The sequence below is a fragment of the Erpetoichthys calabaricus genome, chromosome 2, assembly GCF_900747795.2.
Source record: "Erpetoichthys calabaricus chromosome 2, fErpCal1.3, whole genome shotgun sequence".
Taxonomy (NCBI): Eukaryota; Metazoa; Chordata; class Cladistia; order Polypteriformes; family Polypteridae; genus Erpetoichthys; species Erpetoichthys calabaricus.
Genome location: NC_041395.2, coordinates 110605168 through 110627708, shown reverse-complemented (window position 1 = coordinate 110627708; position 22541 = coordinate 110605168). Strand labels below are relative to the sequence as shown.

The window sequence follows — 22541 nt, the reverse complement described above, 5'->3', positions numbered from 1 at the left end:
CACCTATATTCTGTAAGTATATTGTTTACTTTTACAGTCAGCTCACACTATATGTTTCCATGTTATAATTATGCTATCTGTCGGCTTGGTTGATAAGCAGGCATGCCAACCATCAGACCACATGCATACTGCTAATTCTCTATCAAACCTGACTTATGATTAGAAGAATCTGTGTAGCAAATTACCAGTTCATGGCTTGAAAAACAAAGTTGTTCATAAAACAAAACTATTATGCTTTATAGATCTAGAGATGAGCAGATTTAATCATGTCTATAGTATTATGGTTTTAGAAGAAAACAAAGGCAAAGAATTTCCCAACATTTCCCTTTTTTCCCTCAAGCCACATTTTTATTAGTAGAATAAAACCTAAATCCCACGTGCAGAGAAATCCTTACTGTTAAAGAGGCCTAGGGTGGTCTGCAATATCTCACTCCCTATTTAAAGGGCCTTTCTTTTTCAGGTTGACAGCACTACTTGGGTTTTAAAATGAAAGAATTTCTAAACATTCATAAAAGGTGCACTGGAAAGCTTTTTGTGGCTTGTCAGCTTGGTAAGCAGTTACTGTAGTCCTGAAGGCCTCTGAGTTCTCTTCAGTAGACTGAGGTTTATTGTGAAATTGTGTTTCTAAGTGAGGCATTTTTTATAAATTTTAACAAATACCATGCTACTTTTTCAGTTTAAAATAGGATCTACAGGGCAAAAGTCCAAAAATTAAAACAAAGCCTTTAAACTTTCCACATATATTCATTTAGAAGCAGCAAAGGTTTGATTTTGAAAAACATGCCTTCTAGTTTCTGAGGTATGTTTATGACAACTAAGGAATTTGGGAGTGGTAAATTTTATCACAGGTGAAAAAGGACTTTGAAGAAAAAACAAAGTCAAAGAGGAAGGCAGGATCCTTATAATGGGAGATGGGAGAACACTTGCAAGTTATATAAAAATGGGCCAAAGATGTACCTAATTAAAAAGGTAAGGGTCGTGGTACTAAAGTCTTGTTGAAAATGCTCTATATAGTGTGTTCTGACACAACCTAAAGATCCTAAAGTAAGAATAGAGCACAGATGAGGACAGGGACAGACAAAAGGTTCACAAAATCATAAAAAGTCAAAAGTAGAGCTTATGAAAGGCCTAATAAAAAGAAACGAAAATTGAATTTGAAAGAGAGAAAGCAATCTAGTTTGTTTTCACCCTCATTAAACTACAAAAACAGTTAGTTTTGTTTCCTGAGAGAATCCAATACACTGATAAAGTCCTTGCTGCGGTCCACTTTTAAATCTAGAGTGTATAACAAAGTCACACATAATAAAGATGTCACAAGATTAGCAATGGATATCATCAGCATAAACAACATGGCTATTGCAATGCAAAACCAACTGAAAATAGAGGTGCCTACCAGAAACACAAACAATAGGGTAGCGTCTTATTGAAATTACATGTCATAACAATAAAATATATAGAGGGGTGCATAAACGTCACCATAAATCCACAAAAAGTGCAAAATTATGAAGCAGTGTTTCCAAAACTCTGATTACAACAGTATCATTCAGTGATGAGACTGAATACGTCTTCATTTTTATATTTGGACATGCTGCTTGTGTAAAATGACAACATATTTGACTAAATCCAGAGAAAAATCTTACCCAATGCATATAATCACTTTCAAGACAATTACAGAAAATGCAATATTCACAAAACTACATTTATTTTAAAATAACAGAATCCCACGTTTTATTTTTCAAAAAACAACATGGATACACTGTTTTACAATATGCATACAATATCAATATGTGGATCAATGTCAAAGTTTTTGTGAAATTTAGACTTTTGTTTTCATTTGGACTGGTGCCCAGTAGACTACATTTTAAACCTCAAATACAGACGTGGTATTTTCTTTTTAATTTATAAAAAAATACTAAGAACATAATTTCCCTTGGCCATTTAATGTATACCATGATAATGAAAAAATAACTTAAACCTGGAAAATCCTAAACTTCTAAAACAGCAATGAAAATGGCATAGTGTTATCATTGGGAAATAGGGAATAGGCCCTGCAATGATCTTACAATAAAGAAAGTGAATTCAGAGAAAAGAACATTATAAAAGGTACATTTAAACAAATAATTATATAACATAAAATATTTTTTAGGATTATAAGAAAAATGTGTATATTTCAAATTTGAAGAAAGTTCAAGTATAATTTAAATACCGTATGAGTTAATAGATGATATTGAATTGTAGTACAAACAACATTCTTTGAAGTTGTTCCTACATCTGATGTACCCAATAGATTTTGTAATTAGACAGTGGAGTGGTTGACCATGGTGCTTTTGGAGTTTGGGTACTTTTCTGTTTTATGTTCTAGTGGCATTTCCCCTGGTGCCACGTTTCCTCCATTATCCAGAAGTATGCTGGTTGAGTTAATTGGTAAATTTAAATGAGTCCATTTTGAGTAAACATGGATGCGTCTCCCGTGTGATACATTGACATACTGCTCAGGGTTCATTTCTTGCCTTGCACCCAGGGCTTCTGGGGTAGCTGCCAGGTTTAAGCAACCATGTTTTTTTTAATGTTCCTAAGACAAAACTGAGAGAGTTTGCAAATAAAGAAAACTACACTAATGTTTACATTAAATAATTCATAATATTTAATGCAGTTTCCTTTCATAATGCTAGGAAAGTTATTTAATTATAAGAAGTAATGCAATCTTTAAAACTGGAAACGTATAACATATTTTAAGAAATAGTGAAAACAGAATAAATAGAGCTATAGAATGTAATAACTAATATATTTAGCATTTGAGAATATGCTCAGAATTGTTTTTCCAGTTGGTATGCTAATTGTTAATTATTAATTAATGTAATTGATAAAGCTAATTAGTTACATGAAGACTCTGAGTAGCCAAGGGATATCTGAATTATGTGGTAGACTCATCAAGTGAGAATCATTTAAGCATCAACCTTGTTCAAGTGTCCCCTCTTTGTCAGTTTGCAAAAAGCATTTGTAGATGATGTTGTGATTTTTTGTGACCCTAGGTACTGCCGTTTTTCAGGAAGAGTAACTGTGAGACAATCAATCATATCTTCTTCTTAGACAATCATGTTTTCTTATTTATCCAAAATTTTGTCTGAAGTTTTCACTTTTCCATCAGAAGCTATATTCAGACTGCTACTCCCCAGGGATCGTGCCTTGTCATTTTAGCCATCTCTGCCTTTCCTGGCTGGACACAGGTATTACTATGGGTGTGGCAAGACAGAAGATACATTGACTTGCTCATGATGACATTCTAACCAACAGTGTCACAAGCTTTCCATGTTCGAACCCAGGTCTTGCGTTTTCAAACCTTCGTTTTTTCAGCGCCTGATGCTCTTCCAACAAGCAGGCAGTGTTTGTACAGAACAGAGGGCCTTTGCTTGTCGTCTGTCAATGTTTGTTTCAGCTTTGACCTTCCCAGAATGGAGTATTATATGCTGAAGTCACAACAAGTGCATTGACTTGGCCAGGGCACAAGCTGGACCTTGTCTGTCTATGAGTCAGATTGTCCTGAAACTGAGATAACAATTATGTCACTGTGGCTAAGTTTCACAGCTGGTTTGGGGGAGGGCAGCTCTTTGGAGGTACAGGTTATTTTCTGGAGAGTCAGTGGATTTAAAGAGACTGTGATCATTTAAATTTATATCATACTGAGTGAACCGCTTGCTAAGCTCTGTGAATCAGTCTGGCTGCATTATGGGCTTTGCACTAATCAGCCTGAACACCTGATTCATCTCCCTATGACAAACTGTATCCCTTATTTACCCACAGTACACCCCTACACAGTTGTGTTCTTGTTACAGTGTCCCCTCACATAGCATTTTCAAGTTAAAATACATATCCTATTTTTCTGCTTTTCACTACAACAGCCTCATTGCAACCTTCAATCTTTTCTCACTGATTCAGTGTAAAACCTTAATTTGTTTAGGTATTTCATGCCACTAGGGATTTCAGTGTGTTTGGTCAACGATACCGGGTTTCTGGAATTTGCACATGCTCCTTATTTTCTCATCCCAAAGACCTGAATGCTAAGTTGATTTGCTCCAGTTTCATCTGGTATTATAGACTGCCATTCTGTCCAAAACTTGTGCTCCAAATGCTGGCAGAATATATTGTAGCTTCCTGTAAGTCCATACCGATAAAATGGATCCTTAAAATGGGTGGATAGGCAGATAGAAAGCCAATAGATTTGCCAATTTCTGGCTCAATCTGAAATCACATTCATCTAAGCTTTATGTTGCTCAAATATCCCTGTCTTTTAATACATTTTATTTATGTGTAGACGCCTTTCTAAACACTCAAGGACACCGAACAATAGAGAAAACACACATTATAAACAAAACTAAAAAAAATAATGTCTTAAAAAAATGTCTTAAACCTCAGAACAAATTAATTTTTCATTTTGATCAATTCAGATTGGTCCATTTAATTTTGTGTTGATGAAACATGCATGACCTACATGTTTTAATTACTTAATGAAAAATAAGCCACTCAAGCCTGCAAAAAGTGTGCATACTGCTACTTGATTGTGGCAAACACATCTTAGGCAAAGTAACTAAGTTTGATCGAAGAACAGGTTAAAATGGGAGTTGTTTACATTCATACAGTACATACCCTTAAGAGCCAAAATCCATTTTTAGGAACACTTTAATGGCTATCTCTCAGCCTGTTACAGTACTGCTTTTAATTTATCACCCCTCTGCTCTCACTTCTCCATAGCATCCTCTGACTCAGTCATTTATATTGTGTTCTGGAGACAGGCTTTTTGTCTATACACTGCATTCAGGTTGTTGACTCACACTTCTGTATGCTCTGTTGAGTTAGTTTGCTCTCACTTCTTTACCCTGTAATCAGTTTATCAGCTCTCAGTTCTTTACTTTGTACAGTTTGTCAGCACTCACTTCTTTATGCTGTTGTCAGTTTACTGGCTCTTGGGTCTTTATATTGCATTAAGGATGCCCACTCTCGCTTCTCCTGCACACTGGCCTGAATTTGTTGGCCATTTCTTCTTTACACTTCATTCATTTTGTATATGCTCTGTTGAGCTTTGTTGTTCTTCACTTCTTCACACACTTTATAGGCTTGTGTTTCTTTACCCTGCATGATTTGTAAGCATTCTTTCCTCTATCCTGTTTTTAATTTATTTGGTCTAGGTTCTTGTCAGAGTTTTGAGGTTGTTAACACTCTTTTTTCATAGTATATTAGATATGTGGGTTCTCAGTTCCTTTCTCTGTAATCAGTTAATTGGCTCTCAGTTCTTTACCTTTAACTAGGGTCGTAAACTGTCACATATCCACGTTATATATTTAGTCAGTCAAATACATTATGTTAAGTGTGTGCTATCTCTACATTCTGTTCAGTTTGTTGACTCCCTGCACCATATTTAGTTTGTTGGCCCAAGCTCCTAGTTTATGTGTTGAGTTTGATGGCACTTTCAATAATAAATAATAATGAAAAATGAAAAGTGTTAGGGTTACCTCCAGGGACCAGAGTAAAGTTATTTACTTGTTCACTTCTTTGGTATAGTTTGCATGTTCTCCTTGTTTTCACCAGTGTTTATTTTGGATTATTAAACTTTTCTCCTACATCACCATGAAGTGCAATACAATGAACTGCACACCCCTCCGAATTTTTGCCTGCCTTACATCTACCCGAGTAGGTTCTCCTGAGGCACGCAATGTAAAAATTAATATTAAAAATCATATGGATGGGTTGAAATAATCATTATTTATGAGTGGCATGGCCTAGGCCAGTGTTTCTCAAACTTTCTGGTGTCACAAACCACTTTTTCACATGTAAGTGTCTTCCTTGGGGGTCCCCTTGGTAAATTGAGGTCTGATCTTTGGAGCGGCGACTCATTGTGAGATCCACTTCGTGACCCACAACCATTATAAGCAATAGCAACTTGCGACTCACTTTTGGTTCAGAAAGACTGGCCTAGTTGAAGCTGTGCTTTTCTGGAGTGGTAATTTCAGAAAACATAAAAAAAACTACTTAACAGAAGTGACTTTTAGAAAACTGTACAACATCCATGTATCCATCCCTTCAGTTACCTAAAAATATCAAAAGCACAGCAGGAACCATCTTAGACAATAGCATTCATTCTTTACAGTCCAATTCCTCTTGTACCAACAAAAATAATTCTTATTAAACGTTGAGTGTGTCATTATTTCCAAATAGAGGTAAATATATTCACACAAAATAACAGAAGCGAGTTATCTGCATAGACTATTTTCAAAAGAACTTAAAACAAGAATAAACACATAGTCAAGAAGTATTGCCTTGGCAATATTGAATTAGACAAATGGGATCCTCACCAGAAGAAACAGTAAACAGTTGGACCCAGGTAAGCACTGTCATATAGTACATACACAGATACACAGGAACAAAAACAGGATATCCACTTAACATGAATAGACAATGTTAAAGAGGGTCTAAGGAAAGTAAAAATGTATAATTCAGCCAGTTAAACAGCACCCATTCCTTGAGGCCTGTGGGAGACCAAAGCTCAAAAAGTTAAGGCTGTCGTATTTGTATTTATGGTCAACTTTCAGTGATGTATACACATAGAGATTCATAGCTCACCTTATGTTTTTGAGTGTGGACAGCGACACATTTGCCAGATCTCATCTTTGTCATGGTCTGCATTTACAGTGAAATGATTTAAGTGCTGCTAATAACCTTAAGCTTGGTTTGAGAAGGAAGAATGTAAAAGCTTGAGTGGTAAATGGAATAGAGGCTTGGCAAAACAGATTTCAGAAATAATTGATGTCTCCAAAGTATGTTGGAATGCCTGTTCTTGATGGAATTTTTTTTTGGGGGGTTGTTATCAGTATTCCCACCAGTAACCGCGTTGAAACCTGACCTGAGAGAGGTGTGTCAATTTGGCATCTGGACTGTATTAAAGCCCCCAACCTTCATGACATGGTACAGGGCATTATGGGAAACTAGGAGTGCCATATGGGGGCGAGGCAGGCGCCTTTGTTTATTATTAGAAAGTGCGTCATAGTCTTTATCTTGGGGGCTTCTCTCCAGCACAATGCTGGTAATCAGCTTGCTGGCAGAGAAGGCAAGGGAGGAGAGAACTAAGCTTTGGGTAATACTATGATTATGAATACTATGATAAATGACATTTATGTTGCAAGGAAGAAAGTCATATTTTTATAGAATGTGATTGAAAATTATAAAAATATATGTCCTTGAGGATCAGTACCTTTCAGCAGCAGTCATCTCAGTCTAATTTAAAAAGATCTAGATACAGAGTACCTGGTTGTAACACTGAGAAACACTGATGTTCTATGCAATCCTGGCCTAATGAACTATAAGACCTGGGAAAAAAAATGCAAACCAACAGAGACAAATACTAGGCTAATAGATTCTAGGCCAAGTACAATGACCATTATCAACACACATAAACTTTGGAACACTGAATGGGCAGAGAAAAGAGGCACAGTGATGAGCTCTTGTTATTCTTCTACGGCAAAAAGGAGGATACATTCAAAATGGTATTCTCAATGTGTGGCAATTGTGCCCCCTCAATGACTTATAAAAATGTTTATATCTGAAAAGCAGGCACCCTGACTGGTGGCCAAATTTTCTCTCTTTTACAATTCGAAAGGCAGTAGGTTATTGGGCACTTTGGGAAAAATGTGAACGTATTTTAACTTTTCAGTACCGCATGTGAAATAAAAGATTAGTAGTTGTTTATTTAAAGGTAAAATGCAGTTAAACCTATGCACTGTATTTATTGTAAATGCGATGTACAGGAAGCTCTTTAGCACTGAAATTGAATTGTATTCAAACTAGTTTAAAGTTTTCACATCAATGGTATAAGATTGTATATCTTGGACTCAAGCAATAAGACCTAAACTGGTCTTCTCAGTAAGAATTACTGTATCACTCCCAGGGTCAATGGTGAAGTTAAAAGACATAACTGTTTACATTATCAGCCAGATGGAGCCTTTAAACTAGTGAAATGAACCTGGAACCTTCTTTACCATTATAGCTTACTGAATCTGGTACTGCTACACTACCTGGGGGGGTGACAAAATATTGATCCAGATTTCTGTGTTTTAATGCTGATGTGGGTCTTTTAAAGCTTTCAAAGTTGTGAGCCAGGAAACTGCTAGAATATCTTTAGTTAAACTTATTCACTTGGATTAAGTCACTCACTAACAAAAAATCAGATTGATTTCGAATCAAATGTGAAATGGTGGAGTGTAGTCTAAGTGAGGGCTGACAACATTATTCTTTTTTCTGAGCTGGTTGTGAAGAGACCTGGGGCCTCATGTATAACGCCGTGCGTAGAACTCACACTATAACATGGCATAAGCACAAAAGCCGGAATGTGCGTACGCACAGAAAAATCCAGATGCAGGAATCTGTGCGCATGCAAACTTTCATGTTCTTCCACTACATAAATCCCGATCAGCGTGAAAAGTAACGCACGTGCACGCTTCTTCTGTCCCGCCCCAACTTCTCCCAGAATTACGCCTCTTTGAATATGCAAATCGATATAAATAGCCTTCTGTGAAAAGACAATGGGAAAAGCACGGGGGAAAATATAAGAATTTCAGCGAATACCAAGTGGAGGCAAAGGAAAAACGTACTATTTGTTGGTTTAAACAGTGGTATAATCAACAAAAGGAAGTTGATCGAGTGACGTAGTGTCAGAGAAACTCGAAAGCTCAAGTTCACAAAGTCGCACAGTGCCCGAAATAAAAAAGAAGTCACATATCAAAGTCGGTGTGAAAAGGCGACTCGTAGCCCACCGTCTGAGTGTCACATGAAAGCTTATTAGGGTACAGACAAAAAAAATAGGCACACAGTGGGAAAAAAGCATGAAATGTCAACTTTAATCTCGAAATTTCCACTTTAATCACGTAGTTTATTTTGTCATTAAAGTAGAACATCATAAACTTCATCTTAAAATCGTTTATTTTACAAGTTTCTCAAGTAGCACGTTAAATGCTTTGTTCTGTATTTGATCTTCTATGTGCTCTATGTGTGTGAATCACTACGTGCTTCCGTTCTTTCTCTTTCTACGACAGGACACAGAATCCATTGCATTCGTGATATTACAGCTCTCTGAATAATTAAAATACTGAGATGTATACGTGATATCTTTTTCATGATGATAGGAATGAAAGCATGTTATTAAACATGGGAACACGGTGGCGCAGTGATTGTTCATATCTCACGCAAGAGGCTTGCTGCGCCATGTGCGACCTTCGATGAAATAATTTATTACAGAAGTACTGTCTGTTTCAAACGTACTAACCTCCAATTCCTGTCCTTACTTTTCTTTCTCCAAATACCCAATTGCCACACAATCAGCTCTGTAATAGACGTTAAGCCATCTGTAAGCTTAGAACGCCGATTCTTCAAAACTTTTAAGGAACATTGAAATATCTTCGTAGTACATGTTTAATTATTCTATCCGTCTATCCTTCCAGTGTTGCGTCAGCACCAGCAATAATACAGCGCAAGGCAGGAGCTATCCGTGAACTAGCTAGCGCTGCGGCACCGTGTCCTCACATGTTTAATTATTAACAATACAGATTATTAAAGTAAAGTTAAAGTTTTATCTGTATACTATAAGCAACATATTTTGCTGCATTTCATCTTAAAAATGATATCATCATCATACGCGCTTTATAAAGTTGTGCGGGTTGTGCAATATTATAACTGTCAGTGGGGTAATTGTACTTATAAGTACAAACAGTTCTACAAGGAGCACTTGATGGACTGATTGAGTGCGTTTATAATTCTTGGGATGAAACTGTTTCTGAAATGAGAGGTCCGTACAGGAATGTCTTTGACGCATTTTGCCGTGGTTGAGGTAGTGTGTGCTTGAAACTGTATACTGATAATTCTCTTTCCGATCAGCTGCTGCTGTGATTCCCCACTCAGATACAGTGATATAAATACTCCGAGTGGTGCAGTGAGAGTAATATGGAAAAAGATGATCCGCTGTAGCAACCCTTAATGGGAGCAGCTGAAAGAAGAAGAAGATGCAGTGAGCGTAACAATGCTAAAGCAGTTATGGTATGTGTAATACTGTGGCTATTCCCTGGACCATTATATTGCTACAGGTTAATTACAATCAGATGCATTACACTAATAAACAATATGCAGTTAATTTCAGTGTATTTATAAAGCCGCGTCAGGAATGTGGGTCTAAGAAAGAAAGGGTGACCACACAGGAACAGTAGCACTGCTTTGACGCTGGGTGCCGCCAGTCTGCAAAACTGAGTGGAGAAATTGCGTATGCCAGGGTATGAGGTACCATGGAAATGTGCGTGGCTTTACGCCAAGTTTAGATAGATAGATAGATAGATAGATAGATAGATAGATAGATAGATAGATAGATAGATAGATAGATAGATACTTTATTAATCCCAATGGGAAATTCTCATTCTTCAGCAGCAGCATACTGATACAATAAATAATATTAAATTAAAGAATGATAATAATACAGGTGAAAAAAAAAACAGACAATAACTATGTATAATGTTAAATATTAACGTTTACCCCCCCGGGTGGAATTAAAGAGTCGCATAGTTTGGGGGAGGAACGATCTCCTCAATCTGTCTGTGGAGCAGGACAGTGACAGCAGTCTGTCGCTGAAGCTGCTCTTCTGTCTGGAGATGACATTATTTAGTGGATGCAGTGGATTCTCCATAATTGATAGGAGCCTGCTGAGCGCCCTTCGCTCTGCCACAGATGTTAAACTGTCCAGCTCCATGCCAACAATAGAGCCTGCCTTCCTCACCAGTTTGTCCAGGCGTGAGGCGTCTTTCCTCTTAATGCTGCCTCCCCAGCACACCACTGCGTAGAAGAGGGCGCTCGCCACAACTGTTTGATAGAACATCTGCAGCATCTTATTGCAGATGTTGAAGGAAGGCAGCCTTCTAAGGAAGTATAACCGGCTTTGTCCTTTCTTGCACAGCGCATCAGTATTGGCAGTCCAGTCTAATTTATCATCCAGCTGCACTCCCAGATATTTATAGGTCTGCACCATCTGCACACAGTCACCTTTGATGATCACTGGGTCTATGAGGGGTCTGGGCCTCCTAAAATCCACCACCAGCTCCTTGGTTTTGCTGGTGTTCAGTTGTAGGTGGTTTGAGTCGCACCATTTAACAAAGTCATTGATTAGGTCCCTATACTCCTCCTCCAGCCCATTCCTGATACAGCCCACGATAGCAGTGTCATCAGCGAACTTTTGCACATGGCAGGACTCCGAGTTGTATTGGAAGTCCGATGTATATAGGCTGAACAGGACCGGAGAAAGTACAGTCCCTTGTGGTGCTCCTGTGTTGCTGACCACAATGTCAGACGTGCAGTTCCCAAGACGCACATACTGAGGTCTGTCTTTAAGATAGTCCACGATCCATGCCACTAGGTATGAATCTAATCCCATCTCTGTCAGCTTGTCCCTAAGGAGCAGAGGCTGGATTGTGTTGAAGGCGCTAGAGAAGTCTAGAAACATAGGTTTTATACATCGCGATTTGAGCGTTGAAACGTTCGTATGCAACATTTCTGTGCATACACACCGTTTATACATGAGGCCCCTAGGGTGATGATTTATTTTTTTGTATTCATTTATATAAAGTGATGGAGTTGTTTGTCTTGAATATTGTTAGCCAGAAGAATGTAGAATATAGTAGGCACTGTTTAGAAAAACTGACTTGGATGTGAGTACAAAACTATGGAAGCCAAGAGAGGATCATTATTAATATTGTTATTTTTTTAAATTGTCTCCTCGAGATAAAAGACTAATTTTATCAAGATCTTGAGAAAAGGAATATTTGTTTTCTTGAGATAACGGAATAGTTTTATCACGATCTCGAGAAAACGAAACTTAACCTTTGCTCCTGGCATCAGGCTCACTTAGATTGTGATGCCTATACAGCTGAAACCTTTCTAACCATCTTCTTAAATGATGGACACTAACGTTTTTATTTTCTAAACTAAGGCATAAACATATTTCAACCTGCGTCAGCCCTTGATTGAACAAAAATGTGACATGCTGATCAATACAGTTCTGCTGTTCTGTCATTTCAAACAGAACGTGGCTTCAATAAGGTAAACATTAAGAGTTAGATACAATTATTTCATAATTTTGAGAAAACAAGATCTTTTGTTTTATCAAGATCTCTGTAAAACTATTCCATTATCTCGAGAAAACAATTTTAAAAATAACAATATTGCACGTCCTCTCTCGGCATCCGTACAAAACTGACTGCACACAAACACAAAAGAAACTTCTTAGTCATGTTTATGAAACCAAAAACCTGGTGATGCCATAGTTGCCACTGCTGTTTCACAGCTGTAGAGTCTTGCATTTCAGTTGCAGGCTACTGTGTTTATTTCCATGTTCTCCTCATGTCAGTGTGGATTTTCTGCAAGTGCACAAATGCTAAAGATATGCAACTTAAGTAACTGGTGACTCAGATTTGACCTGTATGATTGAATGTAATTGTGCATAAGTGTGATGGTTCCAGTTATTTTTTTTTACCAGATTTGCCTAGATAATGAACCAAATTTCTGTGTCCTTCACTGAACTGAATAGAAGGGTTAAAAAACTGATAGGTGGATCTTTATGAAAACAGTGCGCAACTTTAAATTTGAATAGACAATTGGCAATGGAATAATATACACTGTACCATTTGATCATGACAATGTTGTATGTTTAAATTAAAACAAAAACAAGATCTATGTACACTGGATATGACCAGGTGGGCTTATAAAGTGTCCTGTCAGTGCAGTTGTTTCTTTGACGATTGAAGAAAAGAAAGATAAGCATTATTGCAATTGTCAGAACCCAGGGTTATATTGAGCGTTTCATTTTGCAGCTTTGGCAGAGTGATGTTAGGTAGTATCAAAACAGTATTACTGTTATGTATAGTTTTTTGATCTAAAAGAAATCCTAGGTAAATCTATTGGTTGACCATAGTTATTTGACTACAACTCACCATTCACACCAGCAATAAATACAATAATACAATAAAAGCGTAATGATGAAGTGTAGCAGTCAACAAATCATTATGAGGCCCCGCCATATTAAGATCATTCCAGTAAGAGAGAGAGTAATCATAGATATTAAATGGCTTAAGAGATAGCAGTGAAAAATGGAAAATGGAGGAATCCAAAAGGTTCATGAAGAAGTATCTGGAAAACAGGCAACTGTCTAAGAAAAGCCAAAAGTAGCAAACATAACTGAGCGTTTAAACCAAAACACTGTATCAAAGACATAAGCACTGGATCCAGAGCAAAAACGTCCTCAGGCTAACCTGTTTTATTTTACCCTAACTGATAACAGAGATCTTTGTTTTTTATTTTAAGTTTAATGAGAGGATAACAAGCTACTGTAAGCTGCCATCTTACCTAGCTGGATCATTATGACAGAGCATTAATATGGCAACTATAACCAAGGTTACCGTACCAATCAATTGTGGAAACCATCACTGTCATAACAATAAAAGGAATAAGCTATGAGAGACACATTAAAAATTTCAAAAGTTAGAAAAAACAACCCAATGTTTGCCCAACCAAAGGTTCATAACAGACTGTGTGAAGGCTTGTGATTGGGTCCTCTATCTGGAAGACATTAAGGCAAGGTAATGAATTTCATCGTAGAAGGAAGCCCAGTGTTTCAGCTGTTGAGCCTGCATCTGGTGCACTGCAATGGGCAAAGTTTCTTTTTGTTTTCCAAATTAAAAATGACATTTTGTCATAGTTTACTTTTTGCTTTCCTAGACATTTTGGCAACTTGGATGGCTTTTCCATGTAATGAGTCATATACGGTGTTAATGATTTCCTAAAGCAGTGCAGTTTCAGACTATTTTGTTCTATCTGCTGTATGAATCTGTATGCTGTAAAAATAAGGTAAATACAGTATGTTTTTTGCCCCCACTAGAGGACAGTATTTAATTTAATTTAAAAAATAAATGAAAAATTGGGGGTACTTAAAATGTATATCTGACAAACATGGATATCTTTCAAGAAGAGAGTGTATTACTCATAGTTGTATTTCCTGTAAATAGTAACAGTATGATGAGACAAGCAGGGGCTGTTCACTTAGTCAGTTTTTTTTTAATAGGGAAAAACTAGAAATCACAGTCCAAAGTCATAAATTCTAATTCTTAAACAAGAACCGAGTACCTTTTTTTTTTTTTGAAATGAATCTTTTTTTATTTAAATAATGATTGAATGAATAATTACCACAAACGCTTATACTGTATATCACGGTATCTGAATTGTGATCAATTCATCCATGTAACAGCTGGATAGCAATTGGTCAATCATCCATAACCATAAAGTGTATCGCAACATGAATGATGTCATCAACTTAAATGCAATGATCATAAATAGTATAAATAAATTAAATTGCAAAAAATAAAATGTAAAAATATTGCAAAACCCCAATATGGTTCTAAATAACTAAATGGAAATTGTGGCAGTATGGATATAAGAAGGAGTAAGGGAAAAGAAACTAAACCTGTTTCAAGTCCACAATTGTCCACATCGCGATACCCTTGTTGTTTGTTGCTTGTAATTACATGAACAACATGGCTGTTTACTGTGTTTTCTGGATTTTGATAAATGATGTACTGTACATATCCAGTGTTTCTTTATCTGCTTCTGCAAAATGTTCTTTTAAGCCACTGTAGTAGCAACCCAAACCCAGATACATGCATACAGTATATCCATTTTTTACAGTATATTATAGAAAACACTTTTTTAGCTGAAGTGTTCAATTCAGGACAAGAAAAAATATTATAAAAATCAATCACCCTAATCTTTCATCCAGTAATTATGTAAATTTCTAGACAGTCAAACTATTAAGCCACTCATAAAGATTTTGTTTCAGTTGTATTAACCATCTACTTCTAACTATTTGTCTGTTGCTCTACATAATTTTCAAAGTAGACACTTAATTTTTTACTTGCATAAATATACTGGAACAGTTCATGTCCTGTCCAGGTCACTGTCTTTATGAAGTCTGCATGTTGTGATAAATTTTAAAGTTTTTGTCAGTGTTTCTCTGGGTAACAATCAACTCCATAAGGATCCAATTTGGGTGAATAGACTTGTGTACATGTGTGCCATGCCATAAATTGTTTGCAAATCCAAAATTCATTCCTGTCTTGCACCAAACGGATGATTGTGGAAAATGAGAACTACCAGGAGGCATAGTCATAGCATTTCAAGTCAATCTATAGGTTTACTGGAAAAAGGGATCTGTGACAGTTATGTGGTTATCAATATAGTTCATAGTAGAAATAATAGTAGTTGTCAACATCTTAAAATTCTCTCAATTGGATGTATTCTTTTGAACTGAGAAAGCAAAGCCCTGGCTACTGTGTGCCGAAACCTCCTTTTATGGTGTAAGAAAAGAAAGTGAGGGTGCAGTGAATCTTTGCCCATTCTGTGTTATATTATTAGAGTTAACGTTACATGAAAAGGACAGAATTAACCTAACATAAGACATAAATGGGATTCTTAGACAAAGAGATTTAAATTTATGCAAAATAATTTTTAGTAAACCCTTTTAGTTTATTACAATAAAATAGATAATTAAAATATTTTACATCTAAATGTCAACAACTCTGATTTAGCAATTTATCATAGAATTGTCCACAATGGCAGGGAGACAGTGTTTATTCAGGCGGGAGGAACTTCTCCTGCTTGGCATTTCTTCATCTCTGTCCTTCACAATACTACTCTTTGCCAAACTAGTCATTCTTTTCAACTATACTTTCTTACTATCAAATTAAAGAAATAGCACTGTAAATATGGCTGCTATAGCCCAGTCTATTCTGGTTATGTACTGTATGTTACAAATGGGTAGAACAACTACATTATCATTTACTATTGTAAAAAGAATTAGAACTGCAGTCAGTGATGGTTGAATGGCTTGGATTAAGAGACAGCAAGGATAAGTGGTTATTTTTTGCAAAGCAATTAGTGCATGCAGAGAACTGTAGATGCATGGAATAACTTTACATTTTTATGGTTAATTCGGGTTCTTTGGAGATACTATATTCAAATGTCAATGATATTTTGCAAATTTTTGTTGAATAAAGATTGACAAGATATATTGTTCCAGACACCCTAATCTTGTCAAAACTTTTCCTTATGTTATCGTTTCATGTAATGGTGTTACATTATATGATATGGTATTAGAAAGTGGTGGCATCTAGAGGTCAAGGGCTAGTTTTTTAGGAAGTCATTCCAGAGTTGATAAGGCAGCAGTGTTGTAGGTTAGAATTTTGAAATCACAGGTCAAATTCAAGTAGGCAGAGAAATTCTTATTAACAGCTAATCTTGTCTGTCTTTAGGTTTCTCAATTTGGCAACAGAGTCCCCTGTGCAGAACCCCCAAATTCAGTGCTTAAAATGCTATGAGGAGATTTTTGGTTAAAGTGTAAACTTGTGACTCAAATTGTATTTTGTCTGAACTATTGCCCTAGCAAAACTTTTGTCCTGTATAAGTTAGTTCTTTTTACTTTGTGTAGGTTTTTTTCCTAAATGTTACATTTCATTACTACTCTATAGTGAATTGTTCTGTTTTACGATGTTTGTAGTTAGAATGGGGACTTAGTACCTGTGATGCACCAGAACTTTCACATACATCAGAGTTGTACTGGGCCGACAAGCAGTGAGGTAGCAGTTGGGGCTGAATCTAAGTGCTTTGACGCATAAGGTCAGCTCTGTGTCTCTGACCCACTCTGCTCACACTGAAAATGAACTTGACCCTGGACAAAGGAACAGACTGGAGGTAAGAAAAAAATCCCTCGGCATGTCAAGGAGTAGATAACTGGGAGCTGGATTTCATGGCTCAACAGTTGCACAAGCTCTTGACAAAGAGGCCTGTTCTCAATAATTCCAGTTATTTCTGCCAGGCTTTGGGTGGGGGAATAGTACAAGAGGTGGGGGTGGGTTTCAGTAGAGAGAGAAAGATATAGAGAGAGAGCAGCTTTCTAACACAAACAGTGGGATTCCTCACATTCCTGTGTGGTCAGGGTGAGGCAATAGTCCAAGCCGTGTGAAGTGAGAGTGCTGCACCTTCAAACACCTGGATTGGTTGATTCCAATTGAGCCTTCCAGGTGAAGAATAGTAACTTTTTGTAACTGAAGGGTTCTTATTCAAGCTTTCATTGAAACATTCTCTGTCAGCTACTTGCAGATGGACTGTGCTGCTTATTGTAGTTTTCAGGAAGTTGAACTGGTGGACTTTTCGGAACCTGTTTGCTGCTAAGCATTCATTTTAGTGGATATAGTTGGTCTTGGGAGTTTCAGGATGCTCTTGTTTTATTTCTGAACAGTACCTGATAGCCCCAGAGGCCAAATTTACAAATTAGCTGTATGCTGTCCCATCTGTGCTCTTGGGAATCAACTTCATGGTTTTGCTAAGGTAAGCAATTCCACGCTAGGACAAGAGGGGGTGCTGTTGCTTATATCTTCTCTTTTGCCTGTAGACTTCACCTGGAAGCCCTGCCCCTTCCAGTCACAATGCTATAAAATAGAGAGGCCAAAAGGATGGAGGCGTGTGTTTGTGTCCTGAACATGAGGATAGAGTTCCCTATCAAATTCAGATTTCTGCTCAAGGAGAGCATTGTTATTAGGCAACAGCAGCAGTCTTGTATATTGTGCCATTGTGCAGCTGTTATTTTTTTGCTTAAATATTAAAGGGAATTTCACCCAGTTGGTGCACAAAAACTTCAACCACATGGTAATGTCTTATCACAGGTCACAATGCTCAAATGTATGTACTGTACATATATCTGAATTTCCCCATGGGATTAGTAAAATGTATCTAATCTAATCTAAACTAAATTGATCATCAGTATATAAATGTGATTAAGAAGTGCAATCAAATCCAACAGTAAATAGTAAATAAAAAATGATGTTGCCATTTTGTATTATTGTTTTGTTTCCATTTAAAAGTAGATCAGTTTTTGTTTTGTATAACCTTAAAATTTTTGAAATTGACACAAATTCATTTGTTTTCATATACTACCATGCAATGTAAGTGTACACACATTTCCGAAAAGGTGGGAAAAGTTTTCTGTTTACTTTTTGATTTTCTTTGGTTTTATTTTTCACATTTTTAGCTTTTTCTATGTATAGTGACAACATTTCTTTAAGTGTACATTTGGGGTTGGATGGTAGTTACTGTATATTTTCATTGTAATCCTTCTTGTCAAATAAAAACAATAGCTGATCTATATATCACTGACCAAGAAACCAAAGGAAATAATTACTTTAAGCGGGTATTAAATCGTGTTATTGCTCTGTAGCCTCATTATGGAGAGATATGATTAAAGTCGCTAGTGTATGTGACTGTAAATTCAGGAAAGCAATGATAACTGCACATAATTGAGCTGAACAAACAACAAAGCAGCACTCAATATAATAAAGACTGACTGACTGATTAGTATACATTAGCCCAGCTGTTGTATTTTTTTCACTGCACTTGTGAATGACAATAGTATAAAAACAGCTCTTTAGAATGTTGGTACTTGAACTATTTAAAAATAAAATTTAAATAACATGATATAAACACCATATTGGTAACTGATATTTGAAAAAAAAGTGCACTGTTTTTGTGTGTTCTATTTTTATTTATTTATTTATTTTTACAAATTGTATATATCCTCCTTCATTGTTATTTTCTTTCATCACCACACATATTGCCTGTTTTATGTTAATTGCACACATTTATTATGTGAATATCACACTCATTTCATTTCACCATTACTACAATTCTGTTCATATTTATGTTGATGCTTGTAAAGTAGTTCCCTGTGTTCTTGTGTGAGGTGACTTATCATGAAATCCAATATTTTACAAGGGGTATACTTGCAAACTCAAAGTGTGCAAAATTTCTCCTGATTCTCTGTGCATGCTCTGTTTTCCTTTCCAGTCCCAAAGATTTGCTTCACACTCTTTGCCCTTGTTATACTTTATTTAAACATTCTGATTCATTGATAATCAGGTTTAAATTTTCTCACTGTGACTGAGTGTGTGACTAATGTATCACATGTAATGCCTTTCTGTGCTCGCAGTCCGAATTGGTTAACATGTGTGATAGTGGTATTTGAGCCAGAGCAGGATGACAAAAGGGTTTGGAATTTGAGAAGTACGCTAGGTGAGAAATGAGTTATCTGGTCAATCAGGGACCCATCATCATAACATTCCATAGAAATTCAGCACTCAGAATTGTAGACACAATAAAAATTATGCATCTCAAGTTTGTAGGCTTTTAAGAAACAATGTTGTTGATTACACTGTTTTTTAATGATTGGTATTACATACAAAGTGAGGGTAGCATTTTAAGACATCATTTTTTGGGGAAATGTCCTTCTGAAAATAGTACAAAATTTTAAAAAGTTTTTGACACTGCCCCTAATTAAAATGAAGAAATAAATGAAAACGTGAAAACACCATTTTTTCATTTTATCAGCTTTCATCCATATATATATATATATATATATATATATATAATGCAAAGAGTACGCAACACATGTTTCGCCCTTCTCTTTGCATTATTTGACAGTAAACTACGTAACATTCTATGATCTGCTTCTCGCAACTGAGAGGGCATGGCGGATGTTTGCTGACTTGACCTGGGAGGTAACCACCCATACAATCAGATCGTGATTCAGACTACGAATACTATGAATATATATATATATATATATATATATATATATATATATATATATATATATATATATATATATATATATATATATATATATATATACACTGTATACTGCATATGCCTGTATTTTAACCTCTGTACATGTCTGAGTATATAGACATATTTGACTGTTTTTTACACCCTGCTAATCTGCCTGTGCGCCTTTGAGACTGAGCATTAAAATTCCCACTAAACCTATTATCAGGGCTCCCTACACAATCCTAGACTTCTATCAGGGACATGTGACATTCAGAGAAACAGTAAGCACCTCATAAAGTGATCACTCCAATGCTTGTCTGCCTCCTTTACCCCTTTAAACTTTCTCAGGGACCTTTGACCAGCTTATCCAGAGTATCAAATCCCAAACAGCTGACTCCTGTGCAAAGCAGGCTGGAAACCTGACGAGATGAACTTCTCTCTAAAGGTAGCATGATGAACATGCAAGATGGAAAGGATTAAAAATGAATGGTATTTATCTTCACTAGGATAGCTTAGCTTATCAGACATGGAGACCCTCCACCTGGCTGTCAAGACACCTACAAGACTACTAAAACATATATTCATTAAAGTTTTTAGAGGTCTTTGTTATAAATAAGAAGAAAATTCCTGGTGTCTTCCTTACTTGTATTGCTAGAACTAAAACATGTAGGAAGCAAAACTCAACTGCGACATACCCAGAGGATATAAATTCCACCTTTTTGCACCTGGCTAGTGCATTGATTCACAATCTACATTTTTTTAGATTCTGGTCATAAAACCAAATATTTCCTAATTTACTATGAAAATTTTGTAAAATTTTATTTCCAGCCAATTATTGTTTCCTGGGTTTTTCATTATAACCACATGCTAGATTTCATGAAAGAAATTTTTCTCAGTGTCTTCTGCTCTTTTGTCCAGGCCCTCCCAGGTTTTTGGATGCTGCACTTTACTTCAATTTTCAGATTCTTTGAACCTTGATATTTTACCCTTTCCTTTGTAGCTTATCACATACTTTCACTCTTTCATTATGCTTTAAAACAATCATTCTTTACTCAATCATTCCAGAGGTTTGAAGCTGAATTATTATACTGCTTTAATTTTCCTGTTGTTTAATAAAAAACATATTATGGAGGCCGGTCTCAATGCTAATGTATGACCAGACAGTCACTTTTCAGGGCAGTGGAATGCATAGACGACACATCCGACAATTAATATGAAGCTGGTGCACAAGATCCTTTTCTGTGCAGATCATGTCAATCGCTCTTTGTGTTTAAGCAGCTGGAGAGACCTGTTATTGTATATTGTTTCTGCTGTTAGCCCACCAGAAGGGTTCCCATTGTGAGCCCAGCTAGGGGCTTCACAGGCTAGGGATTGTTTGACAGCAAGGATGATTTGGACCATATCATTAGTACTCCTGTTTGACAGTGGTCTCATATGACTTCCTCCTGCAGTTTCATTAAATAGGGGTGTCCCAGGAATAAAAAATATATATTTTGTTTGTTACGGACCAGGACAAGAGACCCCTACATATACACTATTATTGCTAACAACAGAAGGATGATCTAGAATCATGCATTTATGAACAAAAAAGTAGCAGTGTGTTAATCAAGCAAGAACCATGGTGGAAATAAAGCACCAGATTATCATATATGAACCAATCAGAGTCATGGTGGCAAAAGTGAAAGCAGATGAGCTTATAAAGGAGTGACAATTCAAATCGATAGGCATATGACGTTCAGGGCTACACAGGTAGGTTTAGAAGTCATTAATCAAATAAATGACTGACCGTGGAGACCAAAATGCAGTTCAGGCTATGGATTCAAGGTTGCTTGTGGCGTGAAGTACATTTTATTTTGAGGTGCTGTAAGTCATCACTGGAATTTTTAGGAAACTGGTCAAGGTGCTATAAAATCCCAACATCCTTTTGTATACTGTGTATGGAGTCTAAAGCTGCATTCAGAAATATTCTCTCTCTATACTGTTTAAACAAGTTGGCTGTGTCAGTGTGATCAGCCTAAGAGGTTAACAGTTGAGAAGATGTCTAAATGTTTTTGCAAATATGTAATTGGGTATGTGTTGTATTGCTTGATTATGTATTTTGTGCAGTTGTCATTTTATGTTGGCATGATTTTCAGAAAACTGGAACTAAAAGAAAGGTTGATGTGCAGTTGACCTTTTAAAAAAGATATCTTGGTTTACATGTTGGGTGACACTGAACTCTCCCACACATCGTAACTGAGAATGTAGTTGTAAACATTCTCAGGGGAGCTGGAGAGACCCTTGCCCAAACACATCTCATTCACACTCACTCGCACACATACTTTAACTCTGACTTTATTGGTATGTCCCATTGTACCACTGCAGAGTGTGTGTGTGTGCAAGCTCTTCATTCAGACATTGAGATTAGTGACACCAGTCTATAGTTTGAAGTAGAGTGTTTTTGGAAGTGATTCAAATATCCATACAGGCACACACACTATTGCCTGAACATTTCTAGCCTCCTGGTTATAAGGCCCAAGAAGAGTGGCTTCAATTGTGGCAGTAACAGGGTTAATGCTGGGCAGTGATTTTCATCCTGGATTGTATCCAGTGGATTCCAGCCGTGTAGCTCCCTGGCCACAGGTTGTTATGATTACCAAACCTTTTGCTGAATCTTCATTGGCTTTCAGAGTGAAGCTTGGCTTTAAGTAATGGATGATGTGCCAGAAGCCAAGTCCACTCTGTAAACTTCAACCCCCACCCCCCCCACCCCTCACCCACACACCCCTCCTCTTTCCTTCAGTTCAACACCCAGGAAGGACAGCATGACAAATTAA

At 36.7% G+C, this 22541-nt stretch overlaps 1 protein-coding gene across 4 annotated transcripts in view; it reads left to right on the top strand.

Moving 5' to 3' along the window:
- Positions 1-22541, top strand: part of myrf (myelin regulatory factor) — a 161345-nt gene that overhangs the window by 46986 nt on the left and 91818 nt on the right. The gene's annotated exons all lie outside the window — the stretch shown is intronic.